At 40.4% G+C, this 23,439-nt stretch overlaps 1 long non-coding RNA gene across 1 annotated transcript in view; it reads left to right on the forward strand.

The window, feature by feature from the left end:
* LOC110340232 overlaps nucleotides 1-12,154 on the forward strand; it is a 44,380-nt gene extending 32,226 nt beyond the window's left edge. The window contains exon 4 of the long non-coding RNA XR_005880861.1: nucleotides 9,907-12,154. This is a non-coding gene — a long non-coding RNA (uncharacterized LOC110340232). The remainder of the gene's footprint in view (nucleotides 1-9,906) is intronic.
* The last annotated feature ends 11,285 nt before the right edge of the window (nucleotides 12,155-23,439 follow it).

A 23,439-nucleotide genomic window follows, 5' to 3' on the forward strand; every position in this document is an offset into this window, starting at 1 on the left:
ATCTCCTCTGACATTGTCTACTCATCTTTCCATGGAAGCTGCTGATCTTACACACTTTCCAGATAGGGTTTGCAGGACCAACACCCTCAAGTCATGGTAAGAGCTGAAGGAAGGGCTGTGAAAACACAGGGAGGCGCCATCCAGTAGGACAGGTCAAGGATGTAAGTACCATTTCCCCTCTCCTCTGTACTTCTATTCCCTGCTAGTTGAAGCAAAGTTGTTTGCAACTTTTCTCCTCCCAACCCCAGAAAAATCTCATAAGGTTTTTTGTTGTTTTGTTTTGCTTTGCTTTGTTTTAAGAGCAGTGCTCAAGCCTCCCTCCTGTGCTACCTTTTTGTTTTATAGATATAGGTTTAACCTCCAGCTTCCAACCCTTCAGCCGCATGTGAGTTTTTCCATTTAGAGAATATGGTACAGCTTTAATTTTCAGTGTCAAACACAAAAAACTTAGATTCCAGGCAGGGGCATTGTCCCACAGAGACAGGTGTCGCCCATAACCAGGCCAACATTATGTACATCCTGTGTTCAGACATCCCTGTCCCTGCCTCCTACTCTGGTCTATTCAAAATACAAAACAGATCAATTTGGATGAATAAACACAAAAGTAGACCCAAGATCCTAGAGAAGCTGCAAAGAGCTGTGTTTCTGTGCTGAAGGGCACAGAGAATAAGACTTATGATTGGCTGAAGGGTCCAGTTTCTCTAGTCTCTCTCCTAAGAGTTCCTGCATTCGCCACACATTTTGATGCTTCTAAGTCCCAGTAGGTTCGAACAGTGGCCTCCTGTGCACACTAACCTGCAATATGTCTGTGCATTGTGTCTTTGCATTCTGAGATCAAGTCACACTCCTGACACCTAACAGTATTCTATCACTTTGTGCTTCATTGTGGACTTCCCTCACATCAAAAAGCATGTCCTTAATGCCCTCTCTTTTGTTCCAGTTTCTCCATAGGCACCTCAGCCATTCACTGTCTAGGCTCCTCCTCCCCAAATACAGACTGTGAGGAAGGCTGTTCTTGGCTGATGTGAGATTGTGATTTAGGGAATGCACAGTAGAGATTCATTCACTTAACACTTTTCCTCCAATGGCACAAGCATGACATGCACTGAGCAGAGGCAGCCTCTAACTCAGGGAGTGAGGAGGGTGCTTGTCACTATGTCTGGCAACCTGAGCTTCATTCCTGGGACTCACTTGATGAAGGAAAAGAACCAAGTCTTTCAGGTCTGATGTCCAGACACATACCATGGTGCATACACACATGTCATGCACACGCATTCATGTGCATATACACAATACACAGATAAAGCATTCCTTTTTAAATCTGGTTAACCAGGCAGTAGTGGTACACAACTTTAATCCCAGCATGCCAGAGGCAGAGGCAAGCTAATCTCTGTGAGTTTGAGGCCAGCCTGATCAACAGAGTGAGTTCCAGGACAGCCAGGGCTACACAGATAAACCCTGTCTTGAAAAAAGCAAAAATCAAAAACAAAAATCACCCTAAAAACTATTGCGAGTTCATTTTCACACCATTCATGGAGAATAACAATTATACAATAATAATAATAAAATACATGGTAGAATATTACTTAGCCTATAAAGGAAGGATAGTATGACACTTGGTACAACATGGAACCTTGAGGAAATTAAGGTAAAATAAAGCAATGAGAAAAAGATGCATGCTGTGTGGATCCACATATCAGAGACTCCTATAATAGCCAAATTCAGAGACAGAGAGTAGAATGTGAGGAGTTGGAGTGAGAGATGTGGGTCCAATTTCTGTTCTCTGAGACGGAGAAGGCCTGGAGGGGATATTCACAGTGACATGAGCAGAGGGAGCACCACTGCACTGTGCACTAAGGTTGGCATGGAGAGTTCAACATCCACCACAATTTTTCAAAGTGTGTGGAGAAAGACTCACCCCCCTACCTCACAAAATAAGTACAAGAAAGGAATAAAATCACGTAAAATGCTTATCACAGTGAAGGTTTTTTTCTCCTATTGCATATGCACACATACGCATCACACACACAATCATATGTACATACTGCACCAATGATCACATGCACACACATACACATGATCACATAAAATGCTTGGTACATTACAGTTTCTCCTTCCCCTACAGTATACACACACACACACACACACACACACACACATACACACACACACACACCACATGATCATGTGCACACTCAGCTATGTACACATGTGGAGGCTCACACACCTCTTCCTCTTAGCTCTCTCCCCAGGTCCCTGATCCAATGTCCTCATTATACTAGCACATTGTGTTAGATAACCTCTGTCCTCAGCAGTCTCTTCCATCTGTATTGTAGAAGATGCTTACATCTTTTATACTTCCTGATATAAATTCTCATTTTGGGTGACTTTAAGACATTCTTAGAATAATGATCCAAACATGGAGCATCTTAAATTCTAGTCAAAGGAAGGGCTGTGGATTGTATCTATATGAAGCATTTCACACTTTATAAAACATCTCCAGTATGTTGATACATGTAATTTTTAAGATAGAGGAAAGAAGTATCATGGTCCCTCATTTAGGAGGAAAAGAATTTATGTGAGATAAGTTCAAAATCCACTCACTATGAGAGAGGCCAAAGTTGAGTGTGAAGCCACCATGTTTCAGCCTCAAGGCTTTTCTGTTCTTTTTTTTCTTCCCAACAGATAGCAAAGAATGAATCAGAATTTACCCAAGATCCCAGGACCTGCTGCCTAGATCAGGCATAGAATTTATTGCTCTATAATATAGAGATGGGGGCATAGGGCAGTAACCCCCACAAGGTCCAACCCTGGGAGCAACAACTTCTGGAGCCAACAACCCATAGACAGTAGCCATGGAGGACTTCTGATTAGAAGGCTCCTAGGAAGGCCTCTCTCCAAGTTCAAAATCAGAAGACACAAAACAAGTTTCAGTAGTGTGGGTCTCTGTCAGCCACTTTATGAGGGCAGAGAATGAAAGAGCAGAGATGGTGAGCATAGCCACAAACTGCACAAGTTATCAAGATGAGAAACTCCTTCCTGTAATGTGAGTTCTTAATGATCAATAATAAAAAACCCAGAGTTGGATATTAGGGGTGAAAGCTGAAAGATCAGAGAAGCAGAGCAGCCAGCCACTATAGCTCTTACCTCTACAAAATCCTCCTGACTATATTCCTCTCTCCGACAGCCATCTCACTTCCTGTCTGTCTGTACAGACCTCCAGACCTCTATGGTGAGCTAGTGGCTAGCTCCACCCTCTGATCTTCAGGCAAACTTTATTTGTTCTACAAACAAGATATCACCACACCTTCCCAGTCTAATGCCAAGATAAGTAAGTGAGCAAACTAACCAAATAGTAAAATAAATAAACAGACAAACTATCAGGGACTAGGAAGGTGGCTCATCTTAGAAGCACCTTAGAGAAGGTGACTGCTCTTAGGGAGGACCTAGGTTCAGTTCCCAGCACTCACATGATAACTCAGTTGTAATGGTTTGCATCTATAGCTCCAGTCCCAGGGAATCCCTGGTTGTCTTCTGGACCCCACAGGCATTGTACATCACACAGGCTAAACACTCATACACATAAAATAAATCTCTTAATAAATTAGACTCTTATCCTTTAGAATTAACAGAGGTGCTCCTAGAAAAGCAAACCTTTTCTTTGGAAGTAGTTGCTGTGGTCACCATATTGTTTTGCTTGTAAGCTGTAGAAGACTTGCTCTCATGCTCTCACTTATCAGCTTGCTAGAACCTAGATCTTCTGTGTTCTCTGGGTAGAAGAAAACACTGTTTATTGATCTGAGTCCCATCAACATCCAGGATCTGTCTCCATAGTCATTTATCACTCTCCCCAGTATTGAGAATGAAATCTGCCCCAAATTCCACTCCATAGTCTGCTGAATTTGGCTCACATTATTAGCAGTCTCTATGGTTTTAAACATGTGAACATACACATAGACTTTCCTTAAGACTTACCTGCTTGCCCTACAACTTCTACATCCCCCAAATTTTAAGAACAGAATCCATTTTTCTTGATTCCTAGACCTAATCACTTCTTGCCCTTTGTTAGACAATAATTCTCAGAGAGAAATGCCACAGGATGACAGCCTTCACCCTTCTTTTGAGGACTAGAAGGCACATTATACTTGTCGGAGCCATGAGGACATGTGGGACAATAGGGTTAGTGGGCAGAGACAGAACAGTAATGGATTGGCTGGATCAAATGCAAAAGATGACCTGAGAATAAACACACTGGACTTTCTCCACTGGACCACTCTACTAACAGTCATGGGGTACATGATCACACCCTGGGAAGAGGAAATAGAGGTTAAACATACCCCCTCAGGTATCATGGGCAAGCTGCATGCCAAGGGGAAATGCATCTACACATTTAGATTTTGTTTTCTTTTATAAAATTCCCGAAACTGGTACTTGCTGCAAGTAAGTTTGTGTGTGTGACTGAAAACTCATCATCACACCCCACAAAAATTTTCTCCCATAGAAACCACAGAAAAAAGGGTAAACTTTGAGCTTGGGTTCTTGAGGCAAGTTTAGCATGGATCTAGGGAGAGCCAATAAACAGAAAGGAAGAGAAGAGGCCAAGGAGGGGGCAGAGTCAAGTTAATTCCTGCAGAAGAAACTTGGGAGCCTGTGTTCTGCAAGACAGGACCAAGAGAAGGTAATAACACTCCCTGGCCATCACCAAAGAGAGACATACAGTGTGATTTAGGAAAATGTAACTTCCCCCAGCATTTCCTGCTTTCTGGTAGTATAGATCAAGAAGACTCCTGTGTCCCAATACTGGGAGAAAGAGAAACACCCCTAAGTCATCTGGTACACAAAAAAAAATGCCACCAGGAAAGTTAGAGGATGAACTGGGCACACCATAGACATTACCTGCCAAAAGCAACAAAGACTAAAATTAATGAGACAATCTCCTTATTTGCAAAATGAGCCTACCTAACTACCCTTCACCTCAGTGTTCTCATCTGTGAAATCATTAATGCAGTACTAGCCAAGTGCCATTCATAGCATTTTAGTTCATAAAGGCCCCCATACACAGGAGCTCATAAAATTATTATGGCAATGAAAAGTTCCTTTTACCTGATGACATTACACATTCCTTTACCTGGTTTCAGTAGTGTTGGTGTAAGCATACCTACTGCTCTGCTGGTCATCCACAGCAATAAAATGACTCCTAATGACATTTTGCTATACCCCTGTATAAGTGCATCACTCAACCCTAATCACAAAAGCTTCTTCTTGCAGTAGGTGGGAATTAACATGGAGACCTACAACTGGACAGTGTGCAGAGAGTGAGAGACTTTGGAGCATCCAGCCCTAAATGGGATGTAATTCTAAAGCCCCTCCCCTCAAAGCTCAGGAAACTGTTCAGAAGAGGATAGGAAAAGTGTGAGAGCCAGAGGTGGTTGATGACTCCAAGGGAATACAGCATCATCCAGACACAACAGGGCTGATGCACACATGAACTCACAGAGACTGTGACAGCACACACAGGACCTGCACAGATCCCCCCCAGACAAAATCCCAGCGCTGAGAGAAGGGAGTAGACACAAAGTCCCACCCCTAACCAAGAAGCTATCTGCAATTAATACCTGCTACAAAGAGAAAAATCAGTTTTCTCCAATGCAGTGTCACTGGGTATATCAACCACACTCCTGGGCAGGCCCTATGTCCCAAAGTAGTTAACTAACACAAAACAGACTCCGTGGGTATTTGGGTGCTATTTGTTTTGTTTTGAACTTTGCTTTTTGTTTTTCTGTTTTATGATTTTGTTTTGTTTTGCTTTGTATTGAGAGAGATAGGGAAGAGGGAGGGAGGGAGGGAGAGAGAGAGAGAGAGAGAGAGAGAGAGAGAGAGAGAGAGAGAGAGAGAGAGAGAGAGAGAGCATGAAGTTGGGTAAGTAGGGAAGTGGGTAGGATGGGGGAATCAGAGGAGGGGAAACAATGTAATTAAAATATATTATATGCAGATTTTTTAATAAAAAGGCATAGAGCACATGAAATGATGGACAGTTTATACTTCTTGATTATGATAACAAAATGCTACACTGCTGATTTATACAATTACTACACTCTTTTTGCAGAAAGTGCCCCTGTTTTTCTAAATATTTTACTGCAAAAGTGTGTGATGTGATGCTGGAAACAGCCCCACCCATCCTTTCTTTGCTGTGTCTATTGTTTTAAGAGGCCACATTTCCTGGCTGACCTAGAGTGTCTAGGCTTGTGTAAATGTAAATAAGAAATCAGCTGACTCTAATGGAATATTTCTCAGAACCTGTCTTCATCATCAAGCAGAAAGTGGCTGCAATGCATGTATCCATGTCAGACAATTCAGAAAGGACAGGTTTTGTTTTGGATTTTTGTTGTTGTTCTCCTCCCATTCTCTGCCCCCACCTCCCCTCTACACCCCCCTCAATCTACTCCTTTTCTCTTTCTGGTTATTCATATAGCATGGCAAAGCAAGTTGTGGTAAGACTAAGCACCTCCCCTTGTATTAAGGCTGGACAAGGCAATCTAGTATAAGGAATAGGTTCCCAAGAGTCAGCCAAAGTGTTAGGGACAGCCCCTGCTCACACTGTTAGGAGTCCCACAAATAGACCGAGATACACAACTGCCACATATATTTATGGCGCAGGTCAGTCCCAGGTAAGCTCCCTGGTTATCGGTTCAGACTCTGAATTCCTATGAACCAGGTTAGCTGTTACTGTGGGTTTTCTTGTGATATCCATGACCTCTTTGGCTCCTACAATTCTTCCTTCCTCTCTTCTGCAGGATTCCCCAAACTCATGAAATGTTTGGCTGTAGGTCTCTGCATGTTTCCATCAGGTACTGGATGAGGCTCTCTGATGATAATTGGGGTAGTCACCAATCTGCCCACAGGAGATGGCCAGTTCAGGCTAAGTATCCATTATTGTTATTGTCTTAGCTAGAGTCATCCTTGAAGATTTCTACCTGACCTGGAAATGCCCTCCTTTCCAGTCATCTCTTTCAGTACTCTCCCCCTCAATCCACCCACCAACCCGACCGCTCAAGTTCCCATCCCCAGCCACCCCCAGTCCACCCAGGACATCACTTCTATTTCCCCTTCCCAAGGAGATATGTGTGTCCCCCTCTTGGACCCTCCTTGTTACCTAGTGTCTCTGGGTCTGTGGATTATAGAGCGGTTATACTTTACAGTTAATATCCATTTGTGAGTGAATGCATACCCTGTTTGTCTTTCTGGGTCTGTGTTACCTCACTCAGAATGATTTCTCTACTTCCATTCATTTGCAGAAAGGGCAGTTTTAAACACCAAAAACATCAGCTCCTTGCTGTACCTATTTATAAGTGAGACAGCAAGTTACATCGGCTTGGCCCATGGCAATTGATGAACAAACTGGTTCCCCACATGGAGATTTCTGTAAGGCAAGAGAGAGTTGAGTTATCTGTGAGAACTTTAAAAGCATGTTCAGCGGCACCAAAGCATTTCTTTGGATAAAATTCGTCAGGACCCACATGGCAGCTCACAACCATCTGTAACTCCAGTCCTAGGGGATCCAATGCCCTATTCTGTCCTTGCCAGGCACCAAGCCTACTAGTGTGCAGACCTACATGCAGGCAAAACACCCATACACATAAAAAATGAAAAAAAACAATTTAAAAGATTCTTAAGAACTCAATTTTATAATTTCCCAAATTTCAGCATCTGACATTTTCCATTTAAATGCACCATCAAATCCATCAAAACCAGTTATTTTTAAGTCCTTAAATATTTAGTAGAAGTCTTATAAGATGCAATCATAACAGAATCTGTTAAACAATTTTTTCAACCTTGGGTCTGAACAGTGGGTTCTACTCTATTCATCTCTCAGGCACAATTAAGGGGCCAGCTTTTAATGCGGCCCACAGTTGCTTCTGGGCGCCAACCTGCTATTGTGCTGCTACATGCTGAGCTGAGCGAGGAGCCAGGAGGGAGTCGTTTTTATGGCATTTGAGTAGCACAAAATGTGAGTTTTCTCTTGAGAGGGCTTTTGAGAATTAGAGGGAATTAGTCATAGTTTCCAATGTGAGTATTTTAACAGTTGTGAAATTATGAAGGCCTGACTCAACAATTCCAGTGTTGCAATATGTCACTTCACTGTCTTGTAACTTAAAATTACATGCTCCAGGAGACAGTGACTTTTAAGAGAACCCAACCAAAGCTGGAAAGAAAAGTGAGATGTGCAGACAAAGCAAGGGGAAAATACAAAATTGCTGAACATTTATGAAGCTGCTTAACAATTCTGAGCTCATTTCTTTTTCTTAAATAGCATGTTTATCTTCCCAGAGAATTATAAGGTAGAAATGCACTCATTAAAAAGTGGCTCCTTTTCAGTATACAAAAGCAATCCAAACTGGATTGAATATGTTACTAAATATCTAAACGAGTCACACCTTCAGTATCCTTTTGAATAGGTTAAAAAATGATGAATAGATTCTCATCAGACAAAGATGATTAAGGCAATTCAAGAGAACTCTTGTGCTGTTGTTCGGCCTCTTCATTAGGTAACTCCTCATTAACTACCCTAAATGAGCTACAAATAGCTATCAGGTCCTGTCCTTTATATATGAAAATTAGGTCATTAGTAAGCACATGACTCTTGAGGTACTTTCTAAGGGTACTGAAGGATTTGAAGTTTTTCAAGCGTGCCTCTAGGTTTCCCTATTCAAATGCATGTATTTGTAAGATGGCTGGCCAGGGCAAAGAGGAAGCTAATAGAATCCAAAAGAGGTGCTTCTAATGAGCTTGGTTTCTTTAACATGGTGTGATAATTAGGTAGTCCAGCCAGAGCAAAGGCCATGCCGGGAAAACTTGAGGAGATTATAAATAGCTCCATGAAATGTTAAATGCAAATCTAGAGGAGACATTATCCTTTTGAGAACAGAACAAACTGCTGAGGAGGACAAGTCCTTGCATGGACATTCAGGGATTGTAAAGAAAGAGGACTGAAGCTGACAAGATGACTTAGCCGTTAAGAGGACTCACCGCTCTTGAAGAAGACATGGGTTCAGTCTCCAGCACATATGACACAACTATCTGTACTTCTAGCTCCAGGAGATCTGATTCCTCATTCTGGTGGCTACAGGCACCTATCTCAAACACATATATCCACACATAGACACACACAGTGATATGTGGAAGCCTACTACTGTGTAAACTTCAAAAATACACACATATACACATACATATATACACATATAAAAAGATTTTAAATGGAATTACCCTACACCCAGGGATAACACATCTCCTAGATGCCATTAACCAGCAGTTCTCAACCTCTGTGCCATGACTGTTTTGGGGGTTATAGGTCAGATATTTGTATTACGATTCATAGCAAAACTACAGTTATGAAGTAGCAACAGAATAATTTTATGGTTGGGGGTCACCATAGCATGAGGAACTGTATTAAAGGGCCTCAGCATTAGGAAGGTTGAGAACTACTGCCAGTGCCCAGTGTGGATTACTTCTCTTCATATTGTTGATCAGTAGGGTTTCATAGAACTCCAAAACACTATAACCCCTTGTGAATGATCTTTGTTTCCTTCCTGAACTTGATGGTAAGATCCTGCTGCTGAAGATACCACATACTTGAGCCACTGAACATTGAGAAATCGAGGTGATACTGACCTGAATACTTCATCCCTACTGACTAGCTTTCATTGAGTTGGAAGGTATTATGCATATTACTGTGCAAGAAGAGTAATAGGTAGATTTACTCAGCTGTAAACCCTGTAAGCTACAATCATGACTAGCCTAGCAGAACATGCCCATTGGTGTGATAGTGGTATGACTATTTTGGGAAGTATAGGTGGTTGTGAGTGTCATATGTCCTGGAAACTGAACCATTTTCTGATTGTATTTTAGGTAAATCCCAGAAGATGGAACTCGTGCCTGGTGCTGTTAACTGAGGCAAAAAAAAACAAAAACAAAAACAAAAACAAAAAACCAGTGCTTGGTATATCATGGGCTCTAGAAGAAAATCTACTAAAATCTACTACAAATATTCTACTAATGAAGATACTATAAGTTGTCTCTACATACTAATTTTTCTACCCATTGATTAATGTAGCTATCAACCATCATCAAAGAAGCTTCTCTCTGCAGCAGATGATGATTCACAACTGATCATTGTGTTAAGAATAAGACTGTGGAGTTCTCAGCCTAAGTAGGAGACCTATAGTACTCTCTGTCCCCCAATTCTCAAGGATCATCATGGAAGAGAGAGCATAAAAACTGTAAGATCCAGAGGTAGCAGATGACTACAGTGAAACAGTAGCCTAAACGCCAGCATGGATGAGAAAGGGACTTTTTAAATACTACTCCTAATTGAGGAGCTATTGGTGACTGGTGGGGATATGAGAATCTATTTTCTTCATCTGTGACCCCTGACATGCTGCCTGTGTTCCAGTGGATGAGCCCTCACCTAGACGTATACAGGCAACAGTAAGAAGACGTAGCATGGGACTGACATAGGCCCTCTGCATCTGGGTGACAATTGGATAGCTTGGTCTTTTGTGGGACCCCCTAACAGTGGGATCAGGACCTGTCCCCTGATGCATGAGCTGGCTCTTTGGAACCTATTCCCTATGGTGGGATGCCTTGTTCAGCCTTGATGAGGGTGAGGAGTTTGGTCCTGCCTCAGCTTGATGTGCTATGCTTTGTTAATTCCTACGGGAAGCCTTACCCAATCTAAGTGAAGACAAAGGAGGAGTGGGTGGGGGGAGGTGGTGGGAGGAAGCAGGAGTAGAGAAGGAAGGGGAAACCGGTTGGTATGTAAAATAAATTTTTTAAATGACAGGAAAAAAAAAGAAAACTCAGTAGGTTTAGAAAAAAAGGAGTACACAAAATTGGGTTGATCTTGTACAAGTCTCACTCATTCAGTCCCAGCCGATTCCAGTTCATGTATGCAACAGCCCTGTTATGTCTGGAAAGCGCTGTTTGACTGTAGTCATCCTCTCATTCTTATGATCTTTCTGCTCCCTCAGCCTTGGGAAGAAGGGAGGTGATATAGATGTTTCATTCTAAGCCCTCCACAGTCCCATTCTCTGCACTTTGACCATTGTACTTCTCTATACTTCTCCATCTCCTACAAGATAGAAGCTTCTCTACTGAGGGCTGACTGTTGTGCTAATCTATGGGCCTAAAGAAAAATATTTAGGAGGCAATTTAGTATTGTGTGCATTTAGCAGAACAATATAGTAGGTTCTTCCCTAGGGCTTATGAGCTATCAAGTCATGAGTTCTTGGCTCAGCTAAAATACCAGGCATGAGCTCTTAAATCGAGCTTCTGGAATGGACCTTAAATCGAGTTTTTTAAAGTTGCTGGTAACTCTGACAATATTCATGTCATTATTGCACTAATGGGCATATCTTGCCAAATCACTTGGTACTGAAGCTTGCAGTGTTCACAGCCGGGTAAGACTGTTGATTACTTTCTTCCATGGTAGTGAGCGTAGTACCCTCTGACACTGTGAAAGATAGCCAGAAAGGAGGAAGCTTCCAGGTTTGTACCAACTGAATTCTCCATGTTCTGTCACTCAAATATGTGGGACTTACCACCAAGTTCTGGGAATTAATCAAGATCAATGACAATAGTCTGTACTGTTTGAGGTCTATCAAATTCTGCTACCAACAATTCAAGAAAAGGTAACCCACACTTGTCACTAGACTTTTGATTTGATAGCCTATGACATTTGGGAGTAGTATTGTCTCCCCATTATAGGATAATTAATTTTTAAACTATATATGGATTTTAGAGAGCTTCAATAATAGCTGGTTTCCATATTTTTCAAAGTTATTTAATGTTAGATCAATAGAAGCACAGAAACAAACCAAGTAATGTTGAGAACATGTTAAATGACAGAAATACAAGTGAAAGAGAAAAAAGAAAACTTAAAATAACTATATATTTGGAAATCTTCATAACATAAGAAAAATGTCAACTTTGCGGCACATAAAAATACAAATCTAAAGTAATTTTAAAACCAGACAAGAAAGCTAGGCAGTAGTGTCCCATGCCTTTAATCCCAGGACTCATGAGGCAGAAGCAGGTGGATCTCTGAGGTTGAAGTCAGCCTGGTCTATATAGTGAGTTCCAGGATACCCACAGATACACAGAGAAAATATATTTTGATAAACAATAAAATAAAATCCTGACAAAAATTAAATTATAAAAATCAATATAATTTTCAAATGTATGGAAATAACTCCAGAAACACAAAGTAAAAGAAAGTTGATTGCAACAAAATTGAGGGTTTCTATATGATGCAGACAACCATGACAAAGTTACTGCATTAAGTAACAGGAAGGGATAAAAGTTATGCAGTATCCAAAGTGAATCAAGAGCTAATAGTAACATTATATAAGGGATAATCCCTATTAATTCATAAGAGAAAATATAGGAATCTCAACTTTTTAGTTTCCAGTGAATAGGAACACAAAATTCAGAGGAGAAAACCCTAACATGTCAGTGGAAAATATGCAACTGCTTCCTTCAATATTCATAGATATATAAGTTAAAAACTACCTTGTTGCCAATTGGTTGGCAAAAAAATTGAACATTGATGATATCAAGTGTTGATGACAATGTTGGCTAATAGGAGCTTCTTACATAATTCATAGGAGAAAATATTGATTTATGGTGTATGAATTTGTAGTTCAAATGTCTATGTTCCCTCATCCTGTGCCACTTTTTAAAAAATGTTTGATTCATTTTTTTCCTGGTTTTCTTTGCTTTCTTTAAGTGATTTATTTCTTCCAATATATTGTTTGTCTTTTCCTCCATTTCTTTATGTCCTGTCTTCACTAGGCCTGGCTGTGTGATTCAGTTCAGTCTCATGGAAGATTTCATGTGTATTTCCCTGTTCCCAGACTTTAAACCTGAGAGTGTGGCTGGCTTAAACTAATACTGTGTTAAGAGTAAGGACTGAGCAAAGGCTTGAAACGTATCTCATGGCTGGGCTTGAGGCTTCATGCCTCTGCATTTGCCATGAGAAAAAGATTCCCATTTATGTAACCTAAGTCCAAGGAAGGTGAGAGGCATGTGAAGTAAACCTGATCCATGCCGATCCTGACCTCCAGGCACACACGGCTGAATTTCCACATGCCCCATTCACGTATGGCTGATAATAAACTACTGTTTGGAGCCATCTGTTCATGACAATTTGTTTCTTAATGACATCTTGGTAAGAGCTTATCGATACAGCATTTATAATACTTACATTATGTACATATAAAAGAATAGACATTGCATATTATAAAGTACCACACAGCCTCTGCTTTCCCCCTATTGGTAGGATGTCTCTCACTTTGAGGGCAGAAGTTCCAGGCATCCTCTATCTACTCTCTATCTCAACAAATAGAATTCTAGTCAGTGAGACCTGGAGGGATCTATGAAAGACTTCTGAGAAAGTGTTTTCCTCTATAATATGGGAGATACATGGGGAGCCATAACCCCTCCTTCACTGGCTTGACTACGTTTGTGTGGAATGTCCAGATCTATGACAATAATCTTGTGACCACTGAAGAAAACAACACTGACTTTCAGAAGAAAGTAGAACAGAAAGATGGAACTTCTGGATCCTTCGCAAAACACAGAGCATCTAACATGCACACCAGTGGTTCTCAACCTGTGGGATACAACCCCTTTGGGTCACATATCAGATATCCATATTATAATACACAGTAGTAGAAAAGTGACAGTTATGAAGTAGCAAAAAGATAATTTTATGGTTGGGGGTCACAAAAACATGAGGAACTATATTAAGGGGTCACAGCATTAAGAAGGTTGAGAATCACTAATGCATGTTCTACAACCCCTGTACCATAAAACTAGTTGGAAACTTATGACTGAGGCCATCTCTAACCTGCATGCTAAGAACATCCCTAATTACCCATCAATGACCCACTAATCTCCACTTCTAAGTATGCACATAAGAATATCTAAGAGGCTGGTCTAGGTCCATCTCATTTTTGTTTGATGGCAGTGCTACTTGAAAGCCACCTACATGGAACACCACAGAATAAAATGTCTCCAATGAACTAGGTAATAATCAGAAATAGTGAACTATATTCATTTCAGTCATTTCAATACATTTCAGAAACACAGCATGAAGAAACAAAAGTGGAAAATGGAAAGAAAGATACAGCATGGTGCTACTTATGTAAGTAAAGAATGCAGTCACAAAAACATACAAATTTCCCAGCAATTCACATATAGTCGGGCAACAAATACATACATACCTTAAAAAATCTGAATCCTATTTGGGGCAAGAAAGATGGTTCAGCAGTTAAGAGCCCTGGTTTTGCAGAGAATCTTGGTTCCATTCCAGGCACCCGTATGGCTGCTCACAACTGTCTGTAACTCCAGTCTCAGGGAATCTGATGCACTCTTCTGGCCTATGGGGACACCCAGACACAGAACTGATGCATAGGCATATAGGCAGGCAAAGCACCATACATATATAATAAAAATAAAAATTTTAAGGGGAAATTTTGTATTAGTTATTGCTACATAACAAACTGCTCCAAATATTGTTGCTTTGAAGCAATAAACACTGATTGTCTCAAGTTAGGGATTATGTGTGGCTTAATTTCTTACTCATGTTCTCCAGGTTACCAGAATCCAGGTTGGGGTTATGGTCCCATCTGAAGGCAGAGCAATGGGGTGTTAGCAAGAAGCCTCCTTCCACAATTTGTCAACATGTCTTCAAACATCTCAGCCTCACAGCTTGATTTCCTCAGCATGAGTGGCAGGGTGGGAAAGAGGATGTGCGAACTAGAAGATATTCTTATACTTGCCACAGTTAACTTACTAGAAGCAAGTCACTAGGTCTGGGCCACACATGAGTAGGGAGGAAGGCACAGGTGCACATGAACCAAGGGGTAAGATCACTGGAAACCATTCAGAACATTCCCTGCTCACCCTTTGATGTCATCAACTGCAATGATGACATAGCATAAATAGAGGACCATGGCTGATTCAACTCTGTTTTCTCCAAGTTAAAAAAAAGGGGGGAGCAAAAAAGTCAGGTTGCAAAATAGGCAGTGCTGCTTAAATAAATGCCTATAGATATGCAGCCAAGACACAGCTAATTGACACTAAATAATGTCTGACAGATTTAGTCTCTTTTTGGAGCAAAATGCTGACTCTGTGTCTGAAAATAACAAGAAGCACAGAACAGACCAAAAATTTAAATCTTATTATTTAAGATCAGAGACCAAGAGACAGAAATAAACTGAATATTAATATAGTTTTTATTGAATTGCAGCATCTCAAATCTAAATTTACTGTGGAAAAAATATGATTCTAAATGTCTTGGTGTAGATTTGAGTAATATTATAATAGGAGAAGACTTTTGAGACTCCCTAATTTAATAGGTAGGAAATCAGAGATCCAAGTGACCATCATTCTTTTGGCCAGGGCAAGCTCCTCCTCTGACCAGGAACTTGTTACCAGAGTGGAAATGTAATATTTGCAGTCTCTAGATGGCTTCTAAATTGACAATCTTCCTTCCTTTCCCAAGAAAGACACACCAAAGGGTTAATTTCATCAGCTGGTTCAGTATTTAATGTCAGTCTGCTAACAAGCAAAATTTCAAGTCTCCAATTTCTGTCTGGAACCAGGGGAAAGCTCCTTTTATTTTGTTGGAGCATTCTTTTCCTGAAGCTTCCTCTCATCCTTTTCATGCTTCTCATCACAGCATAACTTCATGAAAAATTAACACCCCTGTTCAGCAGGGAATCTAACTCCTTTTAAAAGAATGTTCTAGCAAACCCAACACCAGGATGCATGTCTGCAAGTAGACCTGTCAGTGTTTTATAGATGCTTCTTCTAGGACAACATGGGTCTTAGGGGCTGTGGCACTGATATATCTGGTCCTACCCTTCCTTGGTCCTTTCATAAAACTAAATATTTGGAGTCTACAAATTTGAAATATCAAAATAATCCACCATTATGGAGGAACTATTTTACTTTCTCAGCCTCTGTGACTGATGAGGGATAGACTTGATGTCTTCGAGTTCAAATTCTACAAAGTGACATCTGCAGTTGATGACTAGAGCAGATGAGTTTAGGAAGTAAAGTGTTCTGCCCAAGAATTCTTGGAAATAGGTGTCAATTAGAAAACTAGAAGGTCAAGCGAGGACAGGAAAGATAATTCCAGCCAAGGAGCTGATGGACAGAGCATTTTATGAAAATTAAAATTATTGGGCATTCCATAAAAATATTTTAAAGTATGTTTATTCACAGTTACAAGTGTGTATTTGGATTCATATTTTTCACTAAGAATTGATTAGAGGTCTCAAATTATATCATATTATTGAAGAGTTGCCCTGAATAATTGGTTAAGTACTCCCACAGACTTTAGTTGGTAAATTTGATCCTGGGCCCAAATTAGATCCCAATTCTACATCTTCACTAGTTCCTCTTCCTTCTCCTCTCCCAGAGATACTTTAACCTAGCTTGATCCAGTTTCATACTTTTGGGCATCATCTCCTAAAATCACAAAGCCACCAGGTGACTCAGCAGCTTTAAGACAACAGAGCATGTGATCACTGAATGGCTGCCAATGCAGAACCCAGGGTAAGTAAATTTTCTCCAAATGCCCTCCCTTCATTAGTTCCATCAATACCATATCCCAGTGGGCTCAGCAAATGCCGTCTCTTCTACTTGTGGTCCATCACTGCTTCCAAGGCTGAATGCTCTTCAAATTGTCATCCCCCAAATCGAATTAGAAACCTAGTTAGTGAATGGCCTTTCACTGTGTTTATGACCCCTCCTGCCCCACCAATCCCCTCTAGGTCTGATATTCTATATCTCCTGTCACCCAGTTCCAATAATAACACTCAAATTCAACAGCCAGTTCTCAGGTCTGACAGACTTACTGAGTCCCTTAAGATGTCATTGTAGCCCAGCACCGTAGAATGAATGGTACAAAAACAAAACACATGGAATATATGAGTCACCTTCACATTTAACATCCAACATCTATCTCCTCGCTAAATATTTTGCAAGACCATCATCTCTTGCTTTAGGTTTTTCAGGTAATAAAAAGGAATGAAATCAAGATATGAATGTCCATGGAGGACACATATCATGAAAGCATGAAACAATGGGGTTGATAATGTCTCCTTTGTGAGCCAGACAAACTATCTGGAAAACATTAAAAGGTCTTCTCTCTCACTTTCCGGAGTTGCTCATCGGCTGCACAAAATTCTTCATCGTCAGATCTCCCCCACCTCATTCCACATGCAAAAAGCCCATGTCACTTCAGCTGTGTGTAGGATGCAGAGCAGAAGTTGCTAAAATAGCCACTCCAACCCAGTGCTGCAATGACACAGTCATGCAGTCCATGCCCGTCATGCAGTCCATGCCCGTCATGTGTGTGGTCATAACAGCAGCATTAAAGAGACAGAGAAGAAAAAGACATTTTAAACACAATTTTAAAAAGTAATTTTTTTAGACAAAATCTACTTTGGCCTAAATTCACCCTAAATCACTCAAAGATTCAAAAGAAACCCAAAGCAAACTTCATGCTAATGGATTCTCAAAAGAAAACACATTATAATTGAATCATCTTATTCTTTGGCACATACAGCAGCTGGTTTAACCACACATGGAATATTATGCTTGATTCTGGCACCGTATTTTCCGAGGGAAAATGACAAAGTGGAATACATTCAGGAAAGTGTTCCACCTGATAAATGGTGGGAGAAGTGAGTGATCTGTAACCCTCCTGTGGGGGAGGCAGCAGAGCTGCCTGCATGAGGGGAAGTGGCTGGCAGGTGGAACCAGGATTATAGGATATTGGAGAGGGAGACATTAATCAGTCCAGTCAAATGAAAGTGAATTAAAGCAATGTTGAAATGCTATTTCCTCATTCTTTAAGCTTGGAAAATTGGGGTACACACACATATTATCTTCAATGCAGGTTATCTATGGCCTGTCTAGTAGAGGAAGTGGGAAAAGCATTCCTTCTAGTCAGTTTGTAAACAGAAACCAAAAGCTTCAAAACTATATATAGCTCCTCAACAAAACTTTTCCTGTGAGCTTATTTTAAGAACTAGAAATGTTTTCAAAGAATGTTATATATGAACATTCACCAAAATAATAATTATACTTACAAAAAATGGATAAACTAGGATCTGCAAGATGGCTCAACAGATAAGGGTATGTGCTGTGCAAGCTTGATAATTTAAGTTTGAACCCCAGAATCCACATAAAAGTAGAAGGAATGAACTGACTTCATAAAGTTGTCCTCTGACCCCCACACACACACGCACACACATACACTCACATTAATAATAATGGCAATGATAATAATAATTTATAAATGGGAAAATTAGCTAAATAACCGACAGAAATCTCTAGAAATTTTCTGGTAATAATTGTATGGTGTTTGTAATGTTCCAGTCACTGCAAACTCTCTTGCTCCCACGGCTCCTGTAATCCCTTCCACATCAGTGTCAGTGTTTATTCTATCTTGCAGGTAAGGAAGTTAAAGAGCAAAGATGCTGCATTTCTTTCTGCTCTAGAGCAATATATAGGGAAGCTGGATGAACATCCGTGTAGCCCCAGACTTGGGATATGAAGACAGGTGGATCCTGGAATCTTGCTGAAACCAGATGAAAATTAATGTTAAATGACATGAAAAATTAAAAGTTAATCACTGGTATTACTTTTCCTATCCATTTTACAATATTTGGATGGTAGGTGTAATTACTGAGAAAACAATTACAAAACAGCAAATGTCAATCCTGGTTACCTTTTCAAATTAAATAAGAGCTTTTATCTCTTTTTCATACTGAGTGGTTCCTCGCCATGTGTAGAGAGAAATAATACATTCCTTGAATTGCTTTTTCTATTTTTGAAAACATCTTCTTGTAACATTGGACTCATTGGTGAATACAAATCAAGGTTTGAAACTCGCACAATTTTTCCCAAGCTCCCCTTAAAAGCAAGCCCAGAAACATAAATGGCCAGATGAAAAGTTGAGAATATGTTTATGTAAATATCAAGTAGACATAGAAAAATACATAGAGGAAATTGTCCCCCAACGACATGAAGCAAAGAAGTTAGCCATGGCCACAGGAGTGTCACTCGGAGTCCGGTTTGACCGCTAAGTTCAGGAGTAGTATGGTGACTTGGTTAACTCCAGGAGCCATGGACACCTTCAGTGAGGCAAAAGGACATGGGGGTTTTCAATGGTGCAAAGAGTATTTGTGTGCTTCGTTCTGATATACAGAGAACATCAACTACAGAGGTCCATGCCACAGCCGAGCTTAACTTCTACGTGGTGACAGTGTACACACCAGAAAAAGATTCCTATGCATCAGCTGGCTAGTCCTTAACTATCAAACAATGAGCTGTAGTTTGGAAGCTCTTGGCAGAAAACACAAATGTATGTGCCTGGGGACCCTTCTAGCAGTCTTTATGCAATCGTCCTTATCGTGGGCACAGGACCCTCCCTCATAGCCTCCTGGTTTTTGCCATTTGTTTCAGCTCCAATTTGCCACAAAGGCATCCGTTTTGACTCTGGCAGTTTCACAACTATTACCGGAGGAGCTGACAGAATACTCACAATCGCCTGCAAACAGGCACGTTTGATTTATAAACAGCTGGTGAGAGCTGAGGGTGACTTCCTCTCTTCGTGCCTTTGACTCATAACACCTACCAAGATTTGTGAGTCTGATGCCTTTCCGAGGTGTGGGCCGCTTCCCAGTGGAAACTCATATCTTCATGGGAACCCAAGCAAGCAGCAATTCTGAGTTAGTTGTCACCTTAGATCACATCAGCTTTCCTCCGGGCTGCTTCAGCTCTATAGCAAATCAAGTCAGATGTGAAAATAAAAGTATCTCCTCATCATCAGGAAAACACAAAAAGTGAACAATGAAACCTATGCCCACACTAGTGCTCTACCTGGCAGACGTCATCAGGGCACTGGACACTGGGAAACACAAAGACACTGTGACATCAGTGCAAACTACAGAACCTACACAAAAATAGGTTGGCTCCAAAACACCTTTGATTACCTTCCTACTGTCACTGTTGAAGGATTACATGTTTCTGTCTTTCTTCCACTTCTCCACCTTCTCTCTACTCAGTCTCCAAGTGATGTGTAATTTTAGAGCAGAAATATTTAGCACTTTTATTGTTTTGTCTCCTGTTAGCCCCATGAGATCTGTTACATTATTTAAAAATAAAACAAAATGGAGCCAGTTCTTGTAACAAGAATGTAGCTATTAAAAAGATTTATTTTCATGCTACTTCTGTTTGAATCATGAAGTTTCAGAAGACACTGAGGACAATATTTTGTAATTAATTACTTGTGTGTGAGAGAGATGGTGAGGAAATCTATGCATGTGAGCAAGTGTGCCAGAGCACACCATCCATTTGAAGGTCAGAAGACAGTTTCGTGGAATGGCTTCTTTCCTTCCACCCTTAGTAGGTTCTGGGAATGGGACTCAGTCAGCAGGCTTGTGTGGTAAGCCCTTTAGCCACTGAGCCATCACTCTGGTCCCATGGTTCAGTCTTAAGTGAGAAGACAGAGAGGCAGAATCAGAAGTGAGTGATGACGGGAGGGGGTGAGCATCTCTAAGGCCTCATGTTAGGAGTGGCAAAGTTATCTAAAAATCTGTTTGCCATCCCATGATGCTATTTGATTTAATCTTAATGGAGCAGAGACAGAGGGGTGACACATTTTTATTAATAATGTAAATACTAAAACAAATAACCAAGTGGCAAATCATTTACTTTGTCAAATGTGTTATGGAAAAGTAACACGGCTATTGAACACTCTTAGAAACTTTCAGTCATCAAATATTTTTGAGCATACAAATATTCCAAGTTGAGTAAATGCCTTGTCTGGTCAATAGACCCTTTGCATCATGTTCCTAAAATGCCTTCCCTAGCTTATGACTCTCAATAACATCTATTCACTCATGACTCTTCAAATTTACACCTTGGTCTACTCTGGTACATCACAATGACTTAGTCACAAGTCAATTTGTTGGCTGATAAGCAAAACAGATGTTTAAATTTTGTCTATTTGTTTATTTATTCTTGTGGTTATGTGTTGTAGCACTAATTATAAGATTTTCCAATGGCTAATGCAGCTAATGATTTCTACTTGCTTGAAAATATTAACTATGAATAGCTATTGGTGTTACCAAACATACTGTCTGTACCTATCGAGGCAATCTTAATGCTTTTCTCTTTTAATTGAAGATGAAAATTACAAAATAATGTTTATCCTTACATCAGTTTTTATTCCAGTATGACCCCATATGACCGCTTTTATTCACACAGCTAGGTTTGATTTACCAGTATTTACCTTTATTTCTATCTTCTAACCAATCCAATTTTAGGGAGATAGTTTATTGGAAGATTTATCTGTGTCTCCTTGACCTTTGATGGCATTTTGCTTCCTATGTTTTATGTCTATCTTATTACAGACATATAAAATTGATTGCACCAGTGTTCATAAATGACCTCATACAATCTTCATCCAATTCTGGAAGCAAGACAGCACTAATCAAACAGAATAAATCCCCTCTTTCACTTTTGGAAGAATTTCTATCATGTATTTATTTTCTTTTTGCAAAACATCAATACAATCTATGCCATGATTCAGGCTTAGATTTCTTAATGGAGTTGCCATTTTACTTTTTGATAATGGCTATAGGGTGCTATTTTTCCTTGTTTTATTTTGGTCAGACATTCTAAAGAATTGTTTTTTATCTCAATTTTCTGATTACTGGCATATAATTTATCATAGGCCATCTCTCATTTTCATAGCACAAATTTACTGGGTGTTTCCTGTATTCTTAAGCTTTTCAGAGAACCAACTTTTGACATTGCAAGTTACCCCTGGTATTTTTTGTTGTTGTTCATTCTTCTTCTTGTTTTCCTTCTGTTTCCTCAAGCCTCCTCTCATTGCTGCTTCCCACACACATGCTCCAAAACTTAATTCTTTAATTCACTAATTCTAAATACTTCTCTTTTTTCCATTTGGTCACTTTTATTTTCCTCAACTTTTTTCTTTAGTTTTATCCCTGTTTTGATTAATTGGTATTTTCATTATGATTTTTTTGTGTTGTCTCTCTGATCAGCAACTCTGTGAAGTTTTCACACATTGGCTCATCTAGGGGCATAAATTCTTGTGAATTCTTATTAAGGATTTTATTATATATATAATTTTTAAATTTAAATTTGAATTAGAAATAAGGTTGCTTCACATGTCAATTCCAGGTCCCTCTCCGTTTCCCTCCCCTCCTCCCGCGCCCTCCCACCAACCCCCCCCAGTAGCCCCTCATTTCCCTAGGGAGGGTGAAGCCCTCCATGGGGGTGTCCATAGTCTGTCATTTCATACAGGGCAGGGCCTAGACCCTCCCCCAAGAGTTCAGGGTGAGAGTGCATCTCTCATTGTTGGATTGGAGTCCAAAGTCCATTTGTATACCTGGGATAAATATTGATCTACTACCCAAGGCCTCCTTATTGACACCCACATTCAGGGGGTCTTGATCAGTCCCATGCTGGATTCCCATGCATCAGCCTGGGATTCAAGAGCTAACCCTTGGCAGGTCAGCTGTTTCTGGGGGTTAAACCAGCCCAGTCTTAATCCCTTTGGTCATCAGTCCTCCCTCTCTGTCACTGGATTTCTTGAGTTCAGCTCACTGCTTAGCTGTGGGAGTCTGCCTCTGCTTCCATCAGCCACTGAATGAAGGTTCTGTTTCCCAGACTCTCTGGCCATGGGATTGTGGATTGGGACTCCCCAGATCTTATGTCTAAAATCCATATATGAGAGAGTACATGCCATGTTTCTCTTTTTGTGACTGGGTTACCTCGCTCAGGATGGTTTCGTCTAGTGCCATCCATTTGCCTGCAAATTTCAGGATTCCATTGGTTTTTTTCCGCTGAATAGTACTCCATTGTGTAAATGTACCACATTTTCTCTATCCACTCTTCAGTTGAGGGGCATCTAGGTTGCTTCCAAGTTCTGGCTATTACAAATAATGCTGCTATGAACATAGTGGAACAAACATCCTTGTTGTATGAATGTGCATCTTTTGGATATATGCCTAAGAGTGGAGTTGCTGGGTCTTGTGGTAGGTTTATTTCCATTTTTCTGAGGAATCTCCATACTGATTTCCAAAGTGGCTGAACCAGTTGGCACTCCCACCAGCAATGGAGGAGTGTCCCCCTTTCACCACATCCTCTCCAGCATAAATTGTCAGTGGTGTTTTTTATTTTAGCCATTCTGACAGGAGTGAGATGGTATCTCAGAGTTGTTTTGATTTGCATTTCCCGGATGGCTAAGGATGTTGAGCACTTTCTCAAGTGCCTCTCAGCCATTTTAGACTCCTCTATTGAAAATTCTCTATTTAGTTCTGTAGCCCA

The sequence above is a fragment of the Mesocricetus auratus genome, unplaced genomic scaffold, assembly GCF_017639785.1.
Source record: "Mesocricetus auratus isolate SY011 unplaced genomic scaffold, BCM_Maur_2.0 Super-Scaffold_100013, whole genome shotgun sequence".
Taxonomy (NCBI): Eukaryota; Metazoa; Chordata; class Mammalia; order Rodentia; family Cricetidae; genus Mesocricetus; species Mesocricetus auratus.